The following is a 27,653-nucleotide window of genomic DNA, read 5'->3' on the forward strand; positions in this document are numbered from 1 at the left end:
GATGAAGAGAGAAAGAGAGAGAGAGAGAGAGAGAGAGAGAGAGAGATTTGTGAGAGAGTAAGAATGAGGGGGAAGGAGAAGGGATCTCTCTCTTGAACGGGAGATAGGGCGCGCGTAGAATCGCGCGCGCGACGGCGTGAGTATGTGGTGGGGGTAGAGAAATAGTGGGGAGTTCCGAGGAGGGGAGGGCCGAAGGAACCCGGCTTCGGGTCGCAGTGGCGCTTCAGTTCACAGGCTAATACCGTGGCGCGCGGTTGGATGGCCTGCGTGCGGTGTGCGCGTCTTCTTGTCGAACGAAAGGGGATAGAGAGCCGATCGAAATTTCCATCGTCGTTTAACGTGACAAAAGACGAGATAACGGCAACGATTTTTCGCGATTGAAACAATCGAAACTTGAACGATTATTCTCCCTCGAGGGATATTGTCGACTTTAATCTGACGTATCTCTTTCATCGCATGAGAGAAACAAGCTTGTAATCTTCTCGCGGCCAATCGATTCGACGAAATCTGTCGATTGCGATCAGTGTGAATAGTGTTACATCTACTTTAACCGCGCAAATTGGAACGCAACTTTCAGAGTGTCGACGACGACGAACAGATTGAAGTGACGCGCGGATAAACAGATCGAGAGAGGCGCGAGTGGTTGTCTATCATCGACTCGTCGTAGAGAATTACCGGCTCGGGCGTATAGAAGGGCGTAATCGAAGAGCTCGTAAAGTGAGTGAGTGACAGTGGCGGAAGTGTGTGATCGCCAGGACGACGGAGGATAGGACGCAAGTTCTTAACGACGTGAGTGTACAGCGAGAGAGGATCATCGTTTCTCGAGGATCGGAGACGACGCGTCGCGACGCTCGTCAAAAACGTAACGGACCCGGAGACATCTCGCCGTCGTCCGTACTTCTGAGTGGTGAGTTTTCTCCAAAATTCTCCAAAATCTTATCTTATCGATAATCGACGAGCGAAACCCTAAAGACACACAATTCCAAGAAAAGTGTCTGAAAAGTGTACGCGAGATTAGATAACCTTTAGAACTTTTACAGCATTCCTTAGCTACAATGGTTAATAATTTTCTATCTAATTTATATCGTTAATACGTACTTATTAGAAAATTTGCAGATTTTTAAAAATTATCGCTACTTTACAAAAGTTTAGATTGACATGAAAAGTTTGACGAATTGATCGTAATTTCTTTTATGAAAAAAAAAAAAAATTGTTTACCATCATCGCTCTCTCTATCTCTCTCTTTCTCTCGCCTACAAAGATTGGCAAGATTTTGGATTCGACACAATAGACAAACTTTCGTCTGACAAAAATTGTTAAGATTCTCTCTGACATATTTGTCTCATTGTCAATCCACGAAGTTTGTCAAACAAGTCGCCGTCCTAACGGATGATGGTGATACATTTCTCAGATTCTCAGATAAGACACAACGACGAGGATTCGAGAAATCTACCAAGGTAAATCTGTCGGTGTTATTTCACGGTACCTTGATAAAAGAATATCTCACAAGATAAGTGATATACTTATTTTTTGAGTGTTCCTGGCTGTTGACACAGCGCTGAAAAATTTCCGCATTGATAGAGTTTGCTTGTTTAGAATGAATAAAATACATCATTAAAAGTGTTCAAAAGAATACATTTTACGCGATATTAATATGCTTGCGATATGTATATAAAAGAATGCTTTATATATATATAGTAAAATTTAATATAATTACATAAAGATACATAGCATTGTTTTTTTCTTTACTATTTTTTTTTTTTTTAATCGATTCATACGAATGGAGTAAAAAGTAATTTTTTCCACTTGTATAATACAAGAGTTTTTGAAACGAAATATTGTAGTCATTAAATTTGACCTTGTATTTGTTGTTCGTGCTCACAATCGCGCGGTACCTTTTAGAAATATAATTCGAGTAACATATGTTTACATGTATACGTAGCTAGAATTCTGCTTACAAACAGTTATCGATAGCAAAGACTTACTAAGAAAATGACGCAAATCAAATCGTAAATCGAGTTGAATATCATGTCAGTCCTCTCGATGTAAACACGATTTGAAAACGTGAGAAGCTGTGCAAAATTTTTATTCGAAATCTTTTTATTGCATCGGAAAAAAAAATAAAAATTGTACGCAATCATATCGCGAGGAACGCGAACGTTAACAGTCCGCCGTCACTCGGCCATTTGATAGCAAACGGTTAAAGTTCCTGATTTACCTGGCAAGCGAATAGTTGCCAGCATCGCGAGAGTCATTTCGCGAGTAATGCTTCACGGTAATATTCACAGATCGATGTTTATGCCGTGGCGCCTGTCACGCGCAGTCTGTCGCTCCGAGCTCGCACAATTCAGTGAAATGCGAAAGTGATCTCGCACGCGCGGCAAAAAAAAAAAAAAACAAATAAAATCGTACGATCGTAAAACACGGAGGCTCCCGATCATGCGAAACATACCAGCGCGTATGTCAGTGCGCGTATATATTCGTAGATAAAATGGTAGAACCGACCCCGAATCCCATTTAAAGTTTGCGCTAAATCGCGGAAATTTAGTGCCATGTGGCACATACTAGTGTCACACATACAAGCTGTCGCTATTTCTGTTCACGACAGGTTCTTCTGACGAATACAAAGTCGATTTCTCCATAAGAATAATTTATTGCAGTGTGTGTGTGTGTGTAATTATTGATATCTTTATTTAGTATCTAGAATTTATTTTACTTAATTCAAGTTTAAATACGGGACTCTAAATGGATGACAAAACTTTGTTTCTTGATGAATTTCTTTTAGATTAAAATAATTGTAATTGTTCAATACAGTGATAATTTAGATTAGACTGATCAGATTTAGAATCAAAGCGTTGTTTCGTGTACTTAAAATTTTTACATGCATGTGAAAAGCTTTCCGAACTTTCTTTTTTCCCGCTTTAATGTCACAGCCGATGACGATGAAACTGCGAATCTCGGCGAAAAGCGACGTCCCGAGTCGATTTTCCGCGAATTTTCAATGAACCGACAATGACCGGCCTAATTTCTACGGGCACGTCCGTAGGATTTTTTCGCGAAAGTTTCTCCTCCGAGTATAATGGTCGTCCAAGGCGGTGAATTTAAGAGCATTGTCGTGTCGTGCGGCCAAGTCGAAAATAAGAGAAATCCGAACGAAACTCTTTGCGCCGTGCCCACCACAGGGAATTTTTCTTCCTTTCTTAAAATCTTTTTGTTGTAGGTATCCGTAAATCTTAATTCATCCAAGTCAACGTTTTCCATTGTTTAAGATTTATAGGAAGTCATATATATCTATTCTACATTTTTTTCCTTACATAATTTTCGCACAATAAGTTATATTATTATCGTAAATAAAAAAAAAAGAAAAAAAATTATCCAATTGTTCGATCAATTTAATATATCTTCGATTAGTATATGATGTCAGTTTCAAAATATATAGAGAATTCTACATACTTTATTCTAATTTTCTAGCTTTCTAAAATCAAATGTTTTACGACTTTTTTAACATCGTGGAAATTTCGCTAAACTTTCACCTTGCACCCACCTGTAAAATTAGAAACATGTGGTTGTATTCGAAACGGATAATCTCCTAGCAGAATGGTAAACATACCTTAGAACAAGCATTAGAACATTGAGATTATCATGAGATTCTCGAAAGGGTTAAGCTGAGTTCACGAGGCATTTCCTAATCCGTAAACAAACTTGACAGTTCTTGACGAGGCTCCTTAAACTGTTGCGTGCCTTATAACGCTTTAATACGAGCTAACATAGATCTCACGAGCGTAGGTTTTTAGTGCTTTGTAAATGCGATGGGTTTTTTTCTTTTTTTTGTAGGTGACTTTATACGTACGGTTGAAAAATAAGAAGGTAGCGAGAGAATAACGAATTTGATAGAAGCTTACGGTAAATTATTTATATATTTTGTAATATATTTTTACGCCATATGATATAAATTAAAAATAAAATATTCTCGATCACCGCAACGAAATATTATTTTTTGTTGAACGTATTTGATGAGAATTGGAATGTAAAAAATGCATAGTTAATCTTTGAATCCTATTATTTTTCACTCTACTTTTTTACCACAAATTGTTCGAATAACCTTTCTTATAATTAGAATAAAAAGGTTTACAAAAAATTAATAAGGATAAACGTCGCTGACCCACTTAATAATTTCTTAAATAGGATTTAGGAAAATAGTTAATTAATAATAATTAATATCCGCTAAATTCATTAATATTTTGTGTGTAAAAGTTTCCTAATATTTTGTTTCGCGTCTTAAAATTATTCTGTATATTACTCGCGTCTTATAATCTAAATAAATAAATCTGAAAAATGATTATTAAAAGGTTAATGTTAATACCCTTTCGATTAGATATGAGTTTCAGTAGATATATATTAGTATGTAGATATTTAACCCTCGATTATCATAATCTTTGTAGAAATCAAAAAATTCAATCTAAAAAAAAAGAGAAAGAAAAGATGAATCGATTCATCTGTCTGATAACGCGGCGATTCGCGGAAATGCTGCGCGTTCGCATTTCTAAGAATGCGAGCCCTCTTGGCGAAGTGTGAGAAGAAGATAGTCGTAGACGCGCGAGAGATAGTGCGACGGCCGTCGGGCCGATGTATCACTCGACTGTCCTACGCCGCGACGATCTTTACCGGCTATCTCCTTTAAGCTCGCTCCGCTCTCGTGATCTCGTGAACGGAGGTCCTACGCGACGCGGCGCTCAGGCCGTTTGCGTTTCCACCAACATCCTGCTCGCTTTCTCCTTCGTCGCTCTCGCATGAAGATTATTTTCCCGTTCGCTTTAGCGTCCAGCCGTCGGACGGAAAAGCAATCTGTTAACGGATCTCGTCCTTCACTCCCGTACGAGAGCGTTTTTCATATTCGCTTTCTATCTTTTAGGGATTAGTCAATCTTAATATCCGCGATACCGATCATTAATCTCTCTGTGAAATTCGTTACTGCCGTGTATACTAGTCGAGAAATTTTGTATCGTGTATCGAAATTATCGTGGCTTAAATTGATATCGGCATCTATTCTTATCGCGCGCGGCAAATCGATATCGATTCTTTTTACTATAGAATTCTATAATATCTTTAAATATACCATATATACATTTGAATATATTTATTTAATATTATTATTTTTTTTTTCTGTAGAATATATAGATAATGTATCATGATGTAATAATATTTTCTATATAATCTATATACATACAGTGAAAAATAATGTCTGGTTGTTGATGTAATGCAACAGCATTTAATACCGGCTATAATTTAAGCGCGATGCACTTTAGGCGATAAATAAGGCTATTATTTCATAAAATTCTAGTACATTACAATCGATCGTGTATTTGACAATTTCGCGAAGAACACGACGTTTCTGGTACGAAAATTCTCTAAAGCATTTTACTCTCCGTTACGTGCGATAATAAAATAGCGTGGCATATTAAATTAGTCACGCAGGCCGTAGCGCGCAATTTGCATTGAAATTGTAAAGATATCGGCATGGTACAACGCGACGTTCAGTTTATACAAGAATACTAGTGCCTAAGGAGAGCATTTGTGTGTGCGTGTAATATCTTGTTTCTTTAAAAAAAATAATATCTTATTCAAACGGTCATTGTATACAATTTCGAGAGTGCTCGCAAATTTTTTTGACTCAGATTTTTTTACTCATATCGCATTAACATATTATATTTATTGTACGAAATATTTTATACGACATGTGTCAAGTTTCGATCGAGCTATAAATTATCAGGTTGAACTTTTTCTCTCTCTCTCTCTCTCTCTCTCTCTCTGTCTCTCTCTCTGTCTCTCTTTCTGTCTCTGTGTCTGTCTCTCTCTCTTTCTGTCTCTCTCTCTCTGTCTGTCTCTGTCTCTCTCTCTCTCTCTCTCTCTCTCTCTCTCTCTCTCTCTCTCTCTCTCTCTCTCTCTCTCTAATGGAAAAACTTTTCAAAATGTTAAATATTTTCAAGTAATTAAGTCTAGAATGTATTAAAAAATGCTAAAAGCCATTATTTTTAAATTACTAGAGTACAGTTTGAACTTTTTAAAAGACAACTGTTTTAAATTTATCACGGGTAATACTGTTTGATTAATTCGATGATAATATATATATATATTATTTTATGATAAAGTACTTTTTATTGAATTTTCAAGTAAACATATTTAACAAATTTACTATATCAATAGCAGTCTGAAACGGTTCTTTGTTCGACAAACGGGATAAGCACGATCGATAGAAGGACAGATAGAACACTCTTTGGCATGCATCATTCATCTAATCCTCGAGCGGATTCGAAGCGGATATTTCCGTCCGCCTAAAATTACGGTACGACGTACTCGTGCACATCCGTCGTTTATCCGTTAATCCTCATGCGATTTCGCGGATATCTCTCTTGATGGGGATCGCGGGCGACGTCTTAAATAGCCCTGCTAGATAAGACGGAGAGCATTCGTAGACTTCTAAAGGTCGGCATTCGAGTAGGGGATGTAAGATGGACGGACGAATTCGCTCACGCGAATTCTCGTTTCGCGAGTCGACTCCGATTAGGATCTCTCACTCCCTATATGTGTTACAGTTGCGGATTTCGCGTCCGTGCGCGGGTTATATCGATCCTCGGGGTTTATTTTATGCCTTTATAAATTAAGCGGCGTTGAAGTACGCCGATAAGTACGACGGAGGGAGGACTTCCAAGAATACACCACGCTACTTAGCATTTTGCAATTTCATTTCCGCGTGTGCGAGCGAGTACGTGCCCGCGCGTCATATCCGTTTCATAGAGGGTTTATTAAAGGGCGAGTGTACACTTTATATTCACTGGCGCGGCTGACGTAAACGAATCGGTAAAATCTCTCTCTCTCTCTCTCCTCCACGTAAATTCTCGACCGGTAATTTATTACATCTAATTTTAATTCAACGCTTTTCGAGACTGATTATATTTTTACGACGAGCATTTCCGTGCGTTATACACAATTCATTTTCTACACCACTCCACTTCACTTTATCCTGCCCTACTCTTGCAGCACGCACGACATTCTTCATAAATAATTAACTCACTTATATAGACGTTTTACAAGATTCGAGTCGTGTCGCTCTCTCAAAACGAGTCGCTCATACGTTTATTCTATTCTGTTTCATTCAACCGGCACCCACGTGAGCCCCTGACACCCTTTCACTTTACAGGCAAATCACACGTTTGTCACGTATTTCCGCTTGCGCTTATATGCATGCATGGAGTTTTTCCTAACATCCTGTCGGCTTATGCAACGCCTGCCAGACGTTAGTATCTGAGAACATGAGATATCGCGTATTGTTCTCCGGTTGATCTGATTTTTCGGCGTGCTTTTCTTCGAGAAATTCGGCTTTCTTACAAAGTCTTAAAACGCCTGAGAACCTTAGAGTTTGTTTTCAAGAATATATTACGTTTATATGTCATGATATAACAATTTATTGTGATTATTATAAATAAAATAATTTTGTACAATATAAGAAATACGGAAAATATAATTTAAGCGTCTTGATAAATATTTGTAGCCATTTTATCAACATTTGAAAAATTTGTTTAAAAATCTAAAAATACAAAAAAAATGCAGAAATTTCCCAAATATTTTATATCGCACAAAGGAACAATTTAAAAAAGATTTAAATTTCTTTCCGGTAAATAAAGCTTTAGTACCTCGGAATGAGTTGACTCGTGACGCGATGGCGAGCGTCAATTAATATTATTAGTCGCTAAAGCTTGATAATACCAATTAGCGAAATCCGGGTGAGCGCGGCCACCCCGATGTTTGACACTCTCTGCAAGCCCAATTATCCTAATCCGAAATGACTACGTGCCGTTGTGCTGCCAAACATTCGTTCGCGCTGTAACAATTAACGATCGTCATTCCGACATTACTGTAGAGAGCCTCGTTAATTCCACGCGCGCAACTCTTTATTTAAATTATCTGACAGCGTGTCGGGTATAGCATAATAATTATGAGACGGGATAAATCCGACATTGATCAAAGGTCGAATAACTCGCTATGAGAAATCATTGTTCACTGTAACGTATGCGCATCTATCGACGAAATGTCAAACTAATCAAAGAGACAAGTGGGCGAGGATGATTATGCCACATCTTTAGAAAGATTGATTTCTGTACGCTTGGACATGTAAATTATTACTTTTTCATTCTAGATGGTTATAAATATTTAATAAAGCCTTGCCACAAGATGTAGGCAAATTTATTCATTATAAGCTATCATTATTATCTTAACTTTCAAGTTCCGGCAATCTTAATATTCAATGTAATTAAATTCGACATGTTTCTCTTATCCGTTTGCTTCTTCAATTAATCATTATTCAATGTAGCATTTCTATTCCTCTGTCTTCTATAGCGCTTCGCTAAGACCATGGCGAAGCTCGTGAATTCCGATTGAATTTGGATTGTTATGGAGTAGTTGATAATTCGATTTGGCAAAGTTGCTTCTGATCCTCGTCTCTTGCATTTGCATTATCACTTCCGAGAATCCGTCCAATTAATAATCCAGCCTCAAACTTCTCAAAATAGCATTGTTGAAGGAATCTAAGCAAAGTACACATTTTGGATTGACTTTATCGAGGATATTTCGCGTGTGTATTATATATACAAAATATTGTATAAGAAAATTTGTATTATAAAATTTTTTACAAAAATTATATGAAGATGTGTTATATATAATTTTGAAAGTTTTTAAAATTAAATTTTTATTAGAAATTTTTTTATTATTTTATAATCATTTGTATTTAAATTGTCTTCTTGTGTTTTTATAATAATTAAATCATACTTCAATGTCCGATATTTTTATATTTCTATTATTCTTTATAGCGTTATTTTAAAACAAATTACAGAATAGATTCAATAGATAATTTCTTAACAATGTTTCACATTCCATTACGTCACACTCCCAGTAGTCACTCGACGACGATCATCTTCCACAATCATCGACTCGCGCTCGCGCCTTGTCGTGCCATTGAAAGATCCTATTAATCGATCGATCAGAGATCCCGTCCAGTTCGGAGTGATCATTGAAGATAATGATAGCCACGAGGAATGCTAACGCAAGGGACGAGAAGGGAGTCAGAGAGAAAACGAACGTCTACACTGACATTTTGTCGCTCGATCTGTAATTTCGCCTTGGGAAAGTCCATTGAAAGATAACGTAGGAAAGAGTGGGCCGGGAGGAGGGTAGGGGCTGAGGGTGTGAGACCAGGCCGAGGCGCACTTACAAATTATGGAGAGAGCGGAGTCGCCACCAGCCGCCCGGGACGACCCGGTAATTTGGGTAGGGCGACGAGATTAAGCTGCTTCACGAAAACCATCATTTCGTCGCGACAAAGGTACGCATTATCCGCGGCGGGACGATGACAGGCGTGTTCGCACACTTTGACTTGCTAATGTCAAATTGATCTCGCGCGCACACGACGATCGCTCGAGCTTTCAATTTTTTTTCCTTTTTTTTTTTTCTCTTTTTGGATCTCCGATTATTACGAATATACATCGATATCGATTGCGTTACGGTTATAGGAACCATTTTCCTCAGCTCCGAATTTGGGACACTGAACTATTTTAAATGTGCGGCTTTAAATGGTACGCTGTTATAAGAGAGAGAGAGAGATAGAGAGCTGTGAAGAGGTTCAAAGTTGCATTTCTAAATCATTTAAACTCTAAAGTGACACGTTCTTGAATCTTTTAAGTTGCAAGTGGCAGGTTTTTGAATCTTTAGATTTAGAGTGAGAAAATTTTATTATACTTCATTAAAATATTCTTTATCGTAGTATATATTATAAGATGATAACGAATATTGAGATTATAATAGCTTCAATAATATTGGTTTATCGTTTGTTTTCTATCAAAATGGTTCTTCCTTTCTCAAAGATCGATCTCGCCGATCGATGCTGACACAGTTTTCCTTTGAATATCGGGGAAACGAGCCCTTTGTCTGCCGAGGAGACAAAGACAGCAGATGCGATCGATATCGCTTGCCTGCCCTTTCGACGTTTCGAGACCTACTAAGGCAGGAATCGTCATTTCGCCACAAGGAAAGTGTATTAGCGGTTCCCTTTGATTTGCTAATTCTCAACTGTCCGCGGGCGGAATGATTCGCCCTTTGATCTTTTGCGCGTATTAACGCAACGCGGGCGTTAAGCCGGTGTCGCGACGTTCTTGATTTTCGTTGCTTTGAAGCGAGGTGAAAAAGTGCACGCCGTTTCATCGGAATAGTAAGTTCGTTCACATTAAACAATAATGCTTGAATTTAATTGTTTTTTTTTTTTTTTTTAATTTACGGCACTTATCAAATACGCAATATTATAATTACACCATCGCTATTCTAGTTTTTTTGTCTCTATAGTATTAATGCTTTATATTATTGATAATTGATTTTTAATTATCGAAAAGAGTGTGTTAGGAATGTGATATTATCAAACAATAACATAATTAAATTTTATATAAAAATAACAAATATGAAATACGTATAATTCGAAATTTTCTTATAAACTACAATTTTATATACCAGAATTTTTTTTTAAAGTTATTGCAAAAGTTATAACACTAAGTTTACAACAAGAGAAATTTTTCTTTTGTTAATCGTTTTATTAAAAAAGATTGATAACATAAAGGAGATTATTTCGCAGATTTTTAAATTGCAATCTTTCTAGAGCGGCAAAATGAACGATTAGATGCCTGTTAGTTCGCTTCTTAATTCTGATGATCGCATTCGCTTTCTTTAACTGCGATTTTATTTCGAGAGGGGCTGTGCGAGAACGACACACCGTTCTTCATTCGTGACACTGACAATGAGAATAAATCTAGGATTTTAGAGCGAAGGAGAGGAGAGAAGAGAGAAAGAGGGAGATGGGAAAACGATATAATTAATCGAACTATGATTCTCGTCGTCGCTTTGACTTGCTAATTCGCGCGAGTTCGGTGGTGCCCGAGGTCGCGGAAAAGCGCGCGTCCGCTTTTGTCCCGAGATATTTTCATCGACGCCGTTATATTTCATACGTATTGTCCGTTTCGCGTTCCGTCACGCTTCGCCGGAATACGGCCATTCAAGCTTTTGTCGCGCGTTAAAATCCCGAGGTATGAGCCGAAATGATTAATCGAGTATCGGTATATCGTTGCGCCGCCTCGCGACGCGCGCGCCGATCGATGTCGATATTGATGTAGATTTTTTTTTTTCGCTTGGCGTTCGCCCCGGGAAATCAAATAAACGACACTATCAACGGGCCTATCACGGCCCTCGTGGATAACGAAGTTTGTTTTTTTTCCCGGAAAACTTGGATGCATCGTCGATCGCGCTCTGTTCCATGCGCACTTCGGATAAAACTAATTTGGACGCCATTACACGAGAAATTATTGACTCACTGCAGTTTATTGCGTGCAAAAAAATGATCTAATGTATTTTACGTTTATTGACGCGCGTTTACATAGCACATCTAAAGGGTTTTGAAATAAAAATCCATATCGCTTTAGACTTTATCGTAACTCACATTACCATTTCAAGCACGTAACCCCTGCAAAATTTCTGATAAAGACTCGTCAAAATGAAAGAAGCAGTAAAACATGAAAAGCCTCGAGATTAGCATCTCATTTCCGTCCTCGAAATAAATTTTTTCATTATGTTTTAATGAGAAATATACTCCCTCCTACGAACGAGGAAACGGTGGGGCAATCTAAGGGTAACAGATAACCCGCGTCATCTGCGACGGATGACAAATGTCAACCGTTAAGAAGTGAATGGGGCAACTCCATACATCACGAAGATAATTGTATTGTATAGTGTTTCTGGCAAGAGTATTTTTAGGCGTCTAGAGGACGTCGGTCGGTATCGCACGGAACACCGGTCGTCCTCCCCTAACAGTCGCATCCCTCTCATCCGCAACTGCACGCTTGTATCGCGCGCCAAGATAACAGAAATAGATCCTGTTACGAAGGGGTGAGACATTAAATTGTTCGTTATTTTGTCCCCCTTCGGCCGAATCCAAGAAAGCAGCTGCGACTGCTACCAAATTACTCGTTTACGCGCAAACGACATTAATCTGCGCGTAAAATACTATTTGAATTGTCATTTTATACAAAAGTCCTCGGGATATCTCTTTGTAAAGACAGATGTGAGGGGAGAGGGGGAGATCATAAATTAAAGGAAAGAAATGAAAATTACATCAGGAGTAAAGTAGGCAAATTTTTTACAAGTTAATATAGAAACATTTTTTTTTTTTTTTAATGGAAAATAACCTTTTTCTTTTAGATGCAAAATATTTCTGTTTATCTTGTACTAATATTCCAATCTTTACTATAACGTATTTATAAACATATACACATCAAATTTCTAACTATATCAAAATTATCTATCTTTGAGATTGCCTTTGAATCTCATCTGCAACATTTAATTATACGCTACATGTTCCTAATTCGTACATACATACATGCACATGAATATGATTAGTACGTTGAACGGACTTCTCTCTCAAGATAATTAGTTTGTAGAGATGCTAATTTCAGAGACGAGCACGTATATATGCACTACCTTGTATGCACATTTGAGGACGCTACACAGATTTCAAACAAGCTTGTGCAAAAAGCGAGAATTAGTATCAAACGGCTCTTAATGCGAACAATCTGCATGCCGTGCAGTGAGAAAGAGAGAGAGAGAGAGAGAGACGGAGTGGGGGAGAGATATGGAGAGAGCTATTATGCAATTCTGTGCCCGCCGGTGCATTCGCATGGTCGCGAGCAAACGGCATTCTCGTGAGCTCGAATTAATCCGCGATTTGTGTTATCAAAAGAACTTTTTTAACGAAAGCGTCAGGAGCACACAAATCGTTGCTAGCATGACTTTAAGCGCTCTCAATAATGGGCCCCTCGAGCGCACACGTTCGAGCCTTTCCTTTTCGCCAAATGCTCTTCAAGGCACATAAGGATCCCATTGTTACTCAGCATTAAATGTTATTGCTCCTGTACGGCGTGAGAAAGATACTAAATTTTTAATGGGCGCATACGTGTGTATGTGATAAACGAAAAGTAACTCGTGCGAAGAATTGTATACATTAATTCTTCCTATCATTCGAATACATATGGCAAGAACAATATTCAGTAGCACTATAAAAAAATTTACTAATAATTTAATAACAGTCGCACGTTCGAATAATTGTTGTATCTATGTTTTTTTTTGCATTTACCGAAATTTTGCACGAGCAATTTTTAAGATTCTTTGAATTAAATATTTGCTAATTTTTATATCACTACATAACATTACAAGGTTGGGCAGATTAAAATTATACAGTAATTTCTTAAAATGTAGAAATTATGTATTCGATATTGTGATCACAATAAAACATATTATTTTATTTAATCGATCACGGTGAAATGAGATCAAATATAATTTGGAAAAGAACATGATGCGCATTTAGTCGCTCTACTTTTAACGCGTTATTAACTCAATTATCAACTCAATTACTATGATTGAAATAAAAATGTAGTGCTTACTCTAGAGACAGAAAGAGAATACGGTTTCTGTATTTTTATCTCTCCGTTAATAATGAAAATGCTATCGGTATCGTGCTTGAAAAAGCAACGACGATAACGCATCTCGAAACGAGTTTTCCTTCATTTTTGTGCTCGAGCCGTGGCTTTTTAATTATCTCGCGCGGTGCGAATGACATTGGTGCACAAATTGAGAGGGAATGGATGACGAGTCGAGGGAGAGAGGACTCGAGGGCGTAGTCAGATAAATAAATTTGTCGAAGTCCTCGTGTCCCGTCGGTCCGGTTATTTGAAGGCATTCGAAGTATGCGGTGTGCAAATAGACGAAGGGTAAGCGCTTAAACGTGCAACGTTTCCAACAATCGTAATCGCGATTGAGTGGAAGTGCGATCCCAGGCTCAATTAATTGCCTCTGATTCAATCTTTTTTTTTTAGACTGAATTTTGTCAATATGGAGAAATCTACGTAGACATGTGTAACATTGATTGATAAGCGTGTCGACATGAATGTATCAAAATATTTTCGACCTTTTTGATTTTTGATAATAAGTGTGAGAAGTGTCTGAAAAAGATACAATTTAGCCAGTTCCTCTTCCATCCCAATTAATGTAAACATGATAATTAAGAGAATGTACCGTGTGTTGCAGTAAACTTTATACTCTCGACTCCCTCAACTTTCTGCCTTTCATTTTCATTAACATTTAACTCTCCGATCTCTAAACTCTGAACTCTCGAACTGTCATTTTGTAACTTTGCAACGCTCAGCTTTCAGCTCGCGAATCGCAGTTTCTCACTATTATCTATATTTACTGTATAACATAAAATTTAATGTATATATTAGAGTGTAAATGTAAATAATAGATGTAAATGTAAATAATAAAAAATCAATCTAGACGTAACGACAAATTCACTCTCAATACTATCTACGGTATTATTCTATCGTACGATAAAAGTTGAAATTACATTTCGATGTTTACGTCGGTTACTCGGAGCAGGTTCGATTCAAGAGTCACGAGAGAGTTAATCAACCGGCTAAGCCAACTCGATAATTAAACCGTTTTAATCCACTCTCGCGCGGAAAATACTTAAATCCAACGGCATGAAAAGAGGCGTCGGGCCGGCGAAGAGGAGGGCGCGATGCTCCTCCTTCTTTCAGTCCGACAGAAGATATTTCTTCTTGAGAGGCGAGCATTACATCTCACTGTAGCGCTACCGCGGTCGACGTGATCTAACGATAGCGTGCCTCGGCTTCTCCTCTCGATCTATGTAACCGTCCGACAACTCGCAGATTCGCGCGGCCGCGCGTACAGATTTCCGCCTGTTAAAGCCTCTCCACGTCGACGGTCGTCTCCGCGAAAGTCGAGAGAAACGTCGGATTGCGCTGTAACGTCCTCCACGAGAGAATTTCCGATGCTTTAACGCGTCTGCTAATTCAAAGTTGAAGTTGGCACGCGAACGGCATTGTGACGTAAATTTGGTGCATCGGTTTCTTTATCCTAGAGAAGAAAAATCTCACATTTACGAAATTTAAACATTATTTTTTCTTTTTTTATTTATTTTAATTAAGATAAATGAATTATTGAAATTGTGTGAATTGTATAATTTTTTTTTTTTTTAATAATAAAACGTTAAAATAATCACTCGCATTCTGTCATGTGGGTTTATCATTGATTAGAAATATTTAAATAATTTGTCCATATGTGTTTTTAAGAAAATTTAATATATTCAGATAACTTGGAGTGTGTATATTAATAACCGTGTCATATATTTTCTTTCCTTTCCTTTTTGAAAGGAGAGAAAAATTGTTTTATTGTTTCTCTATAAGCAGAGGAATAAACATTATTATAGTATAATTATAGCGCGAAAATGTATTCTCGAGCACAAGCTATATTGTTTCAATGGAATCGTCTCTTCTGTACGAGTACGAGATAGAGTTCGCTTAGATTTCATGATCTCTTCGTAGGAAGTAATTAGATGTCACGATCTCTCACAACCACACACCCGTCTTCTATACTACCGTTTTGATCTCTGGTTCTATTGAGCGCCAAGTAAATTACACCAAAGCCATGCGAATGTCATTGATTCATTATATACGCGATTCACCCTGTTTTGTCGCTCGCCGAATCGTGATCTTTCGTAGATAGAATGGATCGATATCTTTGGAGAGCATAGAATACGAATATAAACAATAGATATTAAGAAACAATTTATACTTGACCGCTTTATTCTGTTCTTGCGCAGTGCTGGTGTCGAAACGCTAGTCAAAAATATGTATAGTTATTATCAAGTAATATCCTATTCAAGTAACAGGATATAACACCGCTTATATCCTGTTAATAAATCGGTCTTACATCAGCGATTCATACACCTAACTTTATGTAATAGCTGTACAAGTTATAAGCGTTTATAACTCTTAAACGAAATAACTTTGAATTTAAGGAAGCATCCGAGGATTTCATACGATGAGATTTTAACGAAAGGATTTTAGCGAAAAAGGTATTGATTTTATTATTTCGAACAAGCTATTCGATAAAGTATAGGAATAAAAATGTCAAATAAAAATAGACAACGCGGGAGTGGATTATGAACGTGGCTTGCGCATAATTGTATAAAAAAGTCTTCAGAGCGCGCATTTAGTTTGCGGTTACAACTTCCGTAAAATAACTAATGTTGACATTTTTAAAGTAGCCTGGAGTATAATTAACCTTAACTTACAAAATCACGTCGGATGAGCTTTTAAGGCGTAACCGACGCTAAAAGGTTTAAAAGTTTCTACGGACATTTTCCAAGCTCTTCTTTTTCTAGCCGTAAAGCGAAAACATAATTTGTATCGAATTTAAAAAGCGATTTAAAATAATCATTCTTTATACATTGCTTACACATTCGCAGCGCCTATTTTAACACAAATTATTTCGGGCTTTTTATTTTGTCAAAAGTCAAATTCTTCGAAGCTATAATTCATTTTTTTTTAGTATAATACATGTTATAATATATTTTATCCTTTATCATCGCGCTAATTAAAGCTAAACATATACAAAATCATATAATATATGCAGTATATTAAATATTTAATTGCTTTAAACTTGAAAGTTATATAAGTAGTGTATTACGGTCTATATTTTATATTAATATTTCCGGGCGAAAAAATTGTAAGATACTTGAAGTATGTAAATTTTTAATATTAATATTGATGTTATAAAATTGAAGAATTAATATTCGCGTCCAATCACGATTTGAAACGATATTTCGATGCCTCGCCTAACAATGATACTACCGACGTGAATCTAATCTCCACCTCGTCCGTCACTATGCCATTGACTTGGAAGGCCGGAAGGCTCCTATATAGATCGCTTTCATCGTTCCCTTTCGCTTTCCGCTCGCGTGCGCGCAAACGGTACTCGCTATTTCGTCTTCGTCTCTCTCTCTCTCTCTCTCTCAATCTCTTTCTTTGATATAATCGTCGCTCACTTCTTCTCTTTGCTTCCGATCATGCTCATTGTGAAACACTTGACGCGATAATGCAGTTAAGGATACTGATGCGCGCAGCTAAGTTGCATTTTCTTAAATTGCATTATATTTAATATGCTGAAATGCTCGCTATACAATCATCCGCAGAGTTAAAACATTGCGTACGATTGAAAAAAAGCGTTTATGGAAAGATATGGAGAAAAGAAAAATATTAGGAACGAGAATATATCGATTTGGATTTACGTTTATGGTCAACCTTCCATAGGGTTTTATTTATACAAGAATGAAGAGAATGCTTCTTCTAGTTTTATTTTTCCTTTTATTTTTTTTTTTTTGATATCGAATATGAAAAGACGGTTTTCTCCCTTAAAATATTTCCCCTCCGCGCGGAGAATATCGTGAGAGAGAAAAAGCTTTGAGTGAGAGGAGAGCGATATTTCCGTTTCCGCTGCTTTGTCCGCGTCGGTCTCTTAAGATTCTCCGCATCTACGAGCTATTCCAATTTTAGGGCTGCGAGTGCGCGAATTTGGCGCTCTTGTTTGACGGTAGTGGGCGATTCGTTTCGGCGCTAACGCGATTTTCTCTCGTCGTACGCGAGCGACCCGAGAGTGTGCTACTACCTTCCGAGCACCGAGTATACGGATGTCATAAATACGCGAACGTGCGCGGGGAACCAACGTGATGATGCTGCCAGGAGATGCCCGGCCGTTTAACCACCGAGATCGATGCGCTCGGAGCGAAAACGCCGCAGTCTGCGCGACGCCTCGTCGAGAGTACGTTGACTGATTTTCGCAGCTGCTGAATTACGAGTAGATGAAGATATCACCGATCTTAACGACAGATTCTTTCATCAATTTCGAGTCGATTTTTTTTTTAGATAAATTGAAAGCGTCTATACATATATCTCAAATAAAACTGTAAGCTAACACAACTTTTCGCGGCTTTAGAGTAATTTTAGATAATATTTTAATTCGTCCTTTAATTATATATTTAATGTTGAGTATTAAAATAATAAATAAATAACAGATAATGATTCTCATAATTTTTACAAAGTAGAAAATTTAAAAATTTCTCGTGAAAATCGATTCTAGTTTTATGAAAATAATTTATTATTATAATAGATGGGAATAATTGACTTATTATAGTAGACGGTATAAAGAAAATGGAATATGCAATATATAGAAGGATATGTTGATTATTTTATAATTCTTTTATTGCACTTATATAACTTTTCACTTTAATATTATTAATTTTTGTAAACTCGATCAAAATACAAGTCATACACAAAAAATAGTATTCGAAATATAACATTTCGATGTGTTAAATCTCTCAACTATCGATGTTCAACATTTAATATTTGTTTTGAAGTAATTCGGTCTCAGAGAACTAAATAAATCTCCTTTCTTTCTCTCCTCTGTGTGGAGGATAATATTGCCGGATGCAACGTGATACGTTTACAAGCTTGCAAAGTGTCCGGGACACTGTCGGATTCTTGTTCAAAAGAATGTAAGACATCGCGCGGAGTAACGATCGCGCAATAAAATCGCGCCTGCTAATTCACGAGGATGTCACCGGTTAAATAATCGGTCAGACCTCTTTACAGCAGTAGCATCGGTGGTCCGACATATACAGGGTGTCCTAGACCATCCGTACACCTCTTTTATTTCAAAAACTAAGCATTTTAGAGAAAAGCGTTTTGAACAAAAATGGTATGGTTTTGAGGGGAACATAAGATGGTGTCATTGGTTTGACCTTGGATGGCACCGTTAAGGTCAAGTCAAGGACACCTTTAATTTCTTAAATGGAATATCCTATTTTTTATTGCATATTCTTATAGCTTATCTCGAGAGCTTTCCAAAACACTATAATAAAGTATTTTTTCATTAAGAATTTTTTGAGTTATTTTGTATCTTACATATCTGACATATTTTAGTATAAAATATAAAATATCTCGAAAATTATTTAGTGCTTGATAATTATATCGTAATATTTTTATGTACAGAATAATAAGATGAATCAAATGGTGTAAAGAAAAAATAAATAATTGTTATAAAAAAATATATTGCAAATAATTGCATACTTTTTTTTAAAAACAATTATTTTCTGTACACCATTTGATTCATCTTATTATTCTGTACATAAAAGTACGTATTACGATACAATTATCGAAAACTAAATAATTTTCGAGATATTTTATATTAAAATATGTCAGATTAAGATACAAAATAACTCAAAAAATTCTTAATAAAAAAATACTTTATTATAGTGTTTTGGAAAGCTCTCGACATAAGCTACAAGAATAAGCAATAAAAAATAGGGTATTCTATTTAAAAAATTAAAGATGTCCTTGACTTGATCTTAACGATGCCATCCAAGATCAAACCAATGACACCATCTTATGTTCCCCTCAAAATCATACAATTTTTGTTGAAAACATTTTTCTCTAAAGTGCTTAGTTTTTGAAAGAAAAGGGGCGCACGCATGGTCTAGGACACTCTGTATATTCACGTTTTGCCATAACGATCTTAGTGCGCGGGGACCGCCCGTGGAATAGAGGAGCATCCGAAATTAACGATCCGTTTTACATTCGTGCACATCGGGTGCGCCATCCGGATATATCTATGTACTTAAGCTACATCGCTAACAGCGGTAGATAGTCCTATCAAAAAGCCACTTTCAAGAATAATAGCCGTTTGTAACAGCGACCGCTTACTGTGATCTTTGTGCGAGAAATAAAAAAGGCTACTGCCGCAAATATATTAAATGTGTTTGACGACATGAGGGAGAATCCGTATTGAGTATCTCTTAATCGGAGATAAAGTCTGCCTTCGTCGCATTTTTTAAGAATGAAGAAGGGGCGGGGGGGGAGGGAGGGAGGGAAGGGCGTGAAGAAGACGATCATTCGTCGTGCGAGGCGACGTAAACCGCCGGCAGGAGAAGTGCCTCCGTTCGCGCCGCGCCGCGTCGCGTCGCCGGGATGCCATAAAACACGGTAGGTACGATCGACGTGATATCGAGGTCTCCAAACACCAAGAGCCCTACGCTTCTCCCACGCGCTGCTGTTGCCGATGATGTGGTGGACGCGCGGGCGGATGCCAGCTTGCGCGACACGGCGTAGAACGCGACGCGCGGGGGCGGAGCGGGTCGGGAAGAAGAGAGTACGACACGACGAGGTACGCGAGCGACTCGATACAAGACTTGCTGGATGAAGCGTGTCTACACGCTCGCCTCGTTCTCAGACCCTTGCTCGCGCGTCCCCGATGGCTTCTGTGCCCGTTGTGCGGTGTGTGTTGAAATCTTCCTTCTGGAAAGATATTTCTCGTCGGAGCGATTTCGTTGGAAATCGTGAGACGATTTCCGAATTTTTTTTTTTTTTTTTAGAAAAAATGATAAATAACTGAAATTGAAAAAAATTATTGTATATACTTCATATATAGCATTAAAAAAGATTGAAAGCTGATAATTTTTCTCCATTTTTAATCGTTTTGAATTGCTATTTCTATTAAAATATCAGTAATTAAACTTGCGCAACTAAAATCGTGAGTCAAGCACTTCGCCTGAAGCACCGTAGATATAATCAGAGAGCGCCCTAAGGACACATTCGTACACTTTTGTACTCTCACACGCTACTATCCCTCAACTTCAATCGCCTGAAAGGGCGGCACACGAGACCGCGTTGCGTGCGGGCTTAATTAATAACGCCAGCTGCGATGGAGCTTGTTTATTTGCGTCTTATCGACGCCGATGACAGAGATACGAGCGCGTCATCGATCACTGTCTGCCAGCGTGAGCGAAACATAATCGGTCCCACTGTGAAAGATACCCGCGCCGCGTTTGTGTCACTCGGCGGGCTTAACTTTGCACCACGCTGTCTCGAATTTCCGGATGCCGTCGATTGCGCGTGCAACGAAGAAGGATCACCAGACAGTCGGACGCATTCGTATTTCGATCGCGACAGGCGACCGAGTCTAGATTTTCACTACATGTCATCTCTACGAATGATCTCGGAGGGATGGGCTTGAATCGCCGCTGGCAGCGACGTGCATGACTATCATTAAAGTAATCAATTTCTCTCTATCTAGCGCGAATCAATATATCATCTTCCCGTAAGGAAAATATAAAAATAGCATTCGATTAACGTTATTGCTCATATTAACGATCGAGCATTCAATTACAAAAAAAGAAACACTAATTCTAATATATATTAATGATTAATGAGAAAAAAAAAATTTTGTAGACGTTTCTTAGGATTTGTTACCTGATAATTTCTAAAATATGTATATTGCACTGATTCGTATCATTACATCTTGTTTTATCAATGAATATCACCGCTCTGTCCGCTCCGGCGCTATCTGCCGACACGTAGAAAGGGTGACGAGCGTATTTCCGAAAGCTCGGCACGGAAATCCGCACGCGGGGGCCGTGGCTGTCCGGTTATCGTTCCTTGCGGCGAAACGCGGAAATTCGAGCTTGCACTGAAGGGGAGAGAGAGAGAATCCGGTCCTGCGCACGTTTTCCGCACCCGCCGACTTCCGTTGGCGTGAGAGTACCCTACGGCTATGTGCTAGCCTGTTTATTATCCGTTGCGGGCGCTTTCGATCGCTAGCGAAACCCATTCTTCCCTGTAATCGCGATGCGCCGCTTAACTCAACACCTTGGACTGCGTGTGTATATAAATCGAATCGCTGGTTAAGATGTATCGTTATAAGTCAAAGTGGATATATTTAAATACTGTTGACTTTACGCGCGAAGAACGCGTTTTTGGAAATATTTAATACGGGAAAAATGTGTTGCAAGTGACAAAATTGCGTCAATACATGATCCAGTATTAAAATATTGATTATAAGGCCTTTTTTTTATTTCTCTCTACTTTTTATCTCGGCCTATATAGCTAAAACTTTCAAAATAATAGTTTTGTTTTATTTATAAATATTTAAATATTTTGCTGCTAAATAATTTTTAAAGCTCACTATGTATACATATTTGTATACAGTTGTGTTTGACTACCTTATATCATATTTTAACCCGAGCTATTCAATATACGCTGTCTAACTCGAAAAATCTTAGTCCTTAATTTCTTATTTAATTATTATTGGTTTTATAAAAACATTTTTATAAGCGAAAATTAACTTTCAAATTAAAATTTGTAAAAAGTCTTAACATGTGTATTGAAGGATATATATATATATATTTTTAATTATAAATTAATATGTTTGCTAAAAAAAAATATCAACAATAATCGTGAAGCTTTGGAAGCAACCGGTATTCTTATCATTCCATTCATCTGTCGGTCGATACGTGTTTCGTTGCCGAACCGACTTGTTCATATTTACCTTGGTATATGTATATTGCATATACGTCGTCGTTGCATATCGTCGATTACGTGGACTATCTATCGGAATATTGCCCGAAGCACTTACGTAAATTGAGTGGTCGCGTGGACAAATAACGGCGGTGTCGCCGTTGTCGTCGCTCGTTGTCGTCGGCGTGTGTGAAAGTAACACAACAGCGATTTTGCACGCTTTCGAAATACCGTCGGGAACACGTTCACTGTGAAAGGTTCACTACCCTCCGCCCGCTAATCTCCTTCCCTCGGGCGTGATACGAGGCATAATTGTAAGATTTGCAACTCTAATAGCCTCGTACTCGCCGTCCACCGGACTCGATATTAATTTTAATCACCCTGTATGTAACGCTTACGTGCCCCGGATCGACATAAACGTTCTCTTCCTGAATGCTATTATACCTTCCCCTCTACATGACGCATTATATCCTCAGATGTCTGTCATATAATTATGATCCTATAATTATCATGTGGTTTGTCGCGACATTTGTGTTAAGTGAAATAGTAATTGAATAAGAGAAATTTCGCAAACGTAACATTATATAATATTAATTATATATTCTTACATATTATTTATATTTCTAAGCGTATAAAAACACGGCATAAGATACATAAAATAAAACAATTTTATTGCTTATAAATTTATATTTATTTTTTATCATCATTTGTTTATTAAATCAATTGTTAAGTCAATTTGTTACATTAAATATTGGTACAGAAACAATTTTGCATAAACATTTTTTATTACGCACATTTATCTCGGTTATTTGCCTTTACAAGTAATTATATTAAATAATTTTAAAGTGAATAATTTAATTATATTAAATAATTTTAAAATGAAAAATATATTATATATATATATATATATATATATATATATATATATAATTTTCAGCAGCCACATTTAAAGTATATTATTTAACGCTTATCAAATATAAAGATAAAATTTGTCATTGTTTCTTTCTTAAATCCAAGAAAAAAGGGTCTAATTATTCTTTCAACAAGAATTCTTTTCGTTATAACGCAATACATAAATAATACATATTTCATGCATATTTTTTTGTTATTGCATAATATATGAATAATACGTATTTAATGCCTAATTACTAATAATATGAATGCCGTGCTGCATTGATGTTTTTCTATACATGAGACATAAACCACGTTATTATTACCTTCGAGTTTTCGCGGAACTGACCCAATTGCATCAGAGACGTGGGCGAGCACAAAGATCACATACTATTGAATATATTATAGTAGTAAATCAGACAAAGGATGAATACCAATATATCACTGTCGATATACTTGACGATATATGGAAAAGGTAGTAGAGAAGAATGGAGTACGGTAAATTGATGGTTGTATGACGCTATTAATACGCTTGAATAGCTTGCTCAGTGCGTGTAATTTTCCATGGTGGAGGTCGCCCGACCTCGTCTTGCAATGGTCGACGTTAACCGAGTGTATATAAAATGGAAAAGGTTTTATGCAAATATATATTTATATATATATATATATATATTTATATATATATATATATATATTTCCAACGACTGCGGGTCGTCCCGCAACATCGCATTGTTTGCTTATAATTGCATTGGCCACGAGATCGGTCTCTGCCCACTGATCCCTTCTAGAATAATAATTATTCGATGAAGACGCACCTTAGAAAATTACCGAGCGGCGAATATTTTTTGCGTGTCCGACAAAGTACCGGCCCATCATGGTATTTTTTATTTTTTTAATCTCTTATAAATCTCATTTATAAAATATTCTGCAGGTTTCGTCAAGCGATTCTTTTGATCATATATTATTTTTAAATTGGGTTATTAATGAATTAGTTTTTCGTTATATCTCTCGCGAAAAATGTTTATATACACAATAATATTAATTAATGTTACAAGTTGTAATAAAATAGTGAGAGAGAGAGAGAGAGAGAGAGAGAGAGAAAGAAGAAGAAGAAAATGAAATCTTTTAATAATTGCAAATTAAAAAAGGGAGTAACTATTTGAAATATTTTTATCTCTACATTTTTTTTATCATATATTTAATATATTTCTATATTTGTATTTTATATGTTGATTGTAATGTGTCTAATACAAGTTAATCAGAAACTTATGATGTTTATAGTTATTTAAAGACGAGATAGTTGAAAAGTTCGACGATGGCAGTTTGCGATCGCAGTCGCATTTGTACGCGCGACAAACTTGTTTCGGGGATCTTTTTCTATTCTTCCGGATGTAGTGATTATTCCATCACCTCCTGGTACGGAAATTTCCTAGTGGAGAAAAAGACAACGATGTGCTCACGTACATAGAATCACGACAGAGAGAGGCAATAGTGCCACTTGCACGACGTTTATTGAAATACCGCCGCGAGGCTAAGAGCGAAATCTTACTTTCCGTTTACTTTCTGAGCATCCGCAGTCTTTTGCAAGCGTCTTCTTTGTGGGCAGCTTAGTTTATAAATCCTCTTTCCTTGCATCGGAAATGGCGCTAATGGCTTTAACCGCAGTCACATTTCTCTTTTTTCCCCTCGTATGTTTTTTATCTAGTATTTATTGACGTCAACTTTATGTACAATAATTAGCTACCTCTTTTTTAAGTATCTTTTTATTTTCGTTTGCAAATTATTATTTACAATTTAAAATTAATTTCTCTCTATACCGATATATAATTAACTATACTGAATTATATATAAACGTATTACACAAATAATTTTTAAGTTTTTCTAAGATAATTATTGCGATAGAAAAATCCATAACTTTATATAAAAACAAATTTTAATTTATTTTCAGTATCTAACATGAAAAATTGCTCTTGCAATAAGTAAGTAAAATTTTAAATTAATTGTTATTTGTATGCGCGAAGCATTCAAATCAAGTGAAAAGCATGGATGACGCGTGAAACTACAATTTTTTGCAAAATATTAGTCAAAAGAGTCGTTGCCATTGCAGCTGCAGCATTTCACGTATAAAGCATGCCTCTGATTAATCATACTTGTTTTTTTTTTTTTGCAATCAATATTCATTATATAAACAGTTACGAAGTGCTACATCCGACATTTGGGCTTTTGGTAGTTTATGAATGATAAATTAATGAATAGCTGATGATGCTCTATTTTCTTCTACTCAGGGATATAAACGTACTGTGTAATGGCGTTAATTCAACCATCACTCATCGCACACACCGAAAATATTGTTATATTTTTAAATCATGTTATATTTTTAAATCATTTATCAGCATTTAGTCGAATTGGCAATTCCAGAAAAATTGTAGATATTAAATAAAAATAAATTTTTTTGTATTACATAAAACATTTTAGAAATACTATATATTCGCACAAATATTCTAAAGTATACTGTGCAACTAAAAAATGTATCTTGACATTTTTATATTGTATTTCTTTAGAGAAATTTAGAGAAGGAAAGACAGATATATTAAACTTAGTGTCTCCTCGCGACATTGAAAGAAAGTGCGGTTAGCTGAAGACACCCTATACATAAGCGAACATTATATTCTTTTTCTCTCTCTTTCTCTCTCTTTCTTTACGTCTTGTCTACTATTTACCTGGTATTCTCTTCTCAAGGAGAAACTTTTTCCTTTACTTCCATTCCTCCGTCACTTCGGTGGTCCATCCGTCGCCACAGGACGAACTTAATTATGCTTTATCGCGGCTTCGTCGCAGTTATTTAAATTTAACTCGCGCGTCTTGTGCATCTGCCTAAAGTGACTTTTTTAAGCGGCTACTCAATCATGATCTATGACGATTAACTGTAGCACGCAATTTTTTTTTTAACTTTGTAGCAACAGCATTGGGATATCTACCCTAAAGTCTTTAAAGCTAATTATATATAATATTTATTCACAGTTTGATTATGTTTACAAGCAAAATGTAAATTGCTCTGTTTAATTTTCTCTACAGAAATGATAAATTAAAAGTTAATAATTATTTTTCTTTTTACAGTTTTATTTTCTCTATTAATTATCTTTATGACATAATCATATTATAAAGAAAAAAAAATTTATATTTATTTATTGCATTAAAAAAATAAATTAGAATTTAAAAAATGGATTAACAGTTTTTCTGAATAAAGGGCAATAATTATAATATTTTTGCGTCGGCAATTTAACTCGAAACTTTTTATTCAACTGAAGCGCAGTGCTGATGAATGATGTACGAATTAACTGTTGCTCCGTCGCAATTAATCGTTGCTTTTTGTCGTTTTCATTGTCATGTCAGCGTATGTATGCGTCTGTATGAGAGAGAAAGAGAGAATCGAGAGGAAGAATGGATATGCTTGGCGAAACATAGAGATGAAATGATAATAAACGGAGAGAGAGAGAGAGAGAGAGAGAGAGGAGAAATATCGAGTTACTCGGACTGCAACGTAAGTCCCTTTAGAGTGGCCAACAAATGGGAGTATAATAATATTAGCAACTCGCGAGTAAGGGATGAAAACTGAGAGGGGTTAGAGTCGGCCGACATTACGAGTGACATTGTTGTAACAGCAGGACAAATGGACGATACGAAGTGCGGCAGGTGAAATTTATCTGCCAATGGTCGGATAGCTCGCAGCAAATGAGTACGTAACGAGGTTGATTCGGGGATAAACAGCGAAAATAATGTGCTGTTTTACTCTGTTTTACTCTGTGATGTGAATATCCGGGCTTGCATAACTCGGTGACAAAGACGGTAGACGCGGCTCAAGTATTGTATCTAGTTACGTATACACGTGCATGTGAAATGTTGGGAATAATATACGCTGAGAAACTGAAACTGTGTTAATATGTGCAGCGATTTTCACGAGTGCATTTTACATTTGAAATTATAGTCCAAATATTATTGCAGTAATTAGTTCTAGATTTTTTTTCCCTTTTTTTTTTTAAATTGTCTTTCCTGCATCTGAAGTATTTTATAGACTGAATGAAGAACATGTCAGAACTAAGAATGCATTTCTAAGGTACATAAAGTTATTATATAAATAGTCGTGAGTAAAATGGAATTGTATCGCAAATATGGGTTCAATGGTTTATAAAAGTTTAACGGCGGGCAATTATTTTTAGAAGAAATGTACGAGCTGTCAGGGTAATAGAAGAAAAGCTTTCTATGGCAAAAAAACTCCGATTTTAGGTGCCTTTCGTGGTATTTTCGGGAGGCATTGTGCGGACGGAAGAAAAAGAAAGCGAGATGGAAAGAAAGGGAACGAGAAAATAACGGAGAGGCGCATGTATATGTATATATGTGTATATATATATATATATATATATATATATATATATATATTATGCGTATATTACGGCAAGGACGGGTCAGAGT

The 27,653-nt window shown here is 36.6% G+C and overlaps 1 protein-coding gene across 1 annotated transcript in view; it reads left to right on the forward strand.

Annotated features, from left to right (window-relative positions):
- The first annotated feature begins 212 nt into the window (after nucleotides 1–212).
- LOC126851393 (MOXD1 homolog 2) overlaps nucleotides 213–27,653 on the forward strand; it is a 181,914-nt gene continuing 154,473 nt past the window's right edge. The window contains exon 1 of the mRNA XM_050595313.1: nucleotides 213–907. The gene's annotated coding sequence lies outside the window, so the exon portion shown is untranslated. The remainder of the gene's footprint in view (nucleotides 908–27,653) is intronic.

Source organism: Cataglyphis hispanica, chromosome 8, assembly GCF_021464435.1.
Source record: "Cataglyphis hispanica isolate Lineage 1 chromosome 8, ULB_Chis1_1.0, whole genome shotgun sequence".
NCBI lineage: Eukaryota > Metazoa > Arthropoda > Insecta > Hymenoptera > Formicidae > Cataglyphis > Cataglyphis hispanica.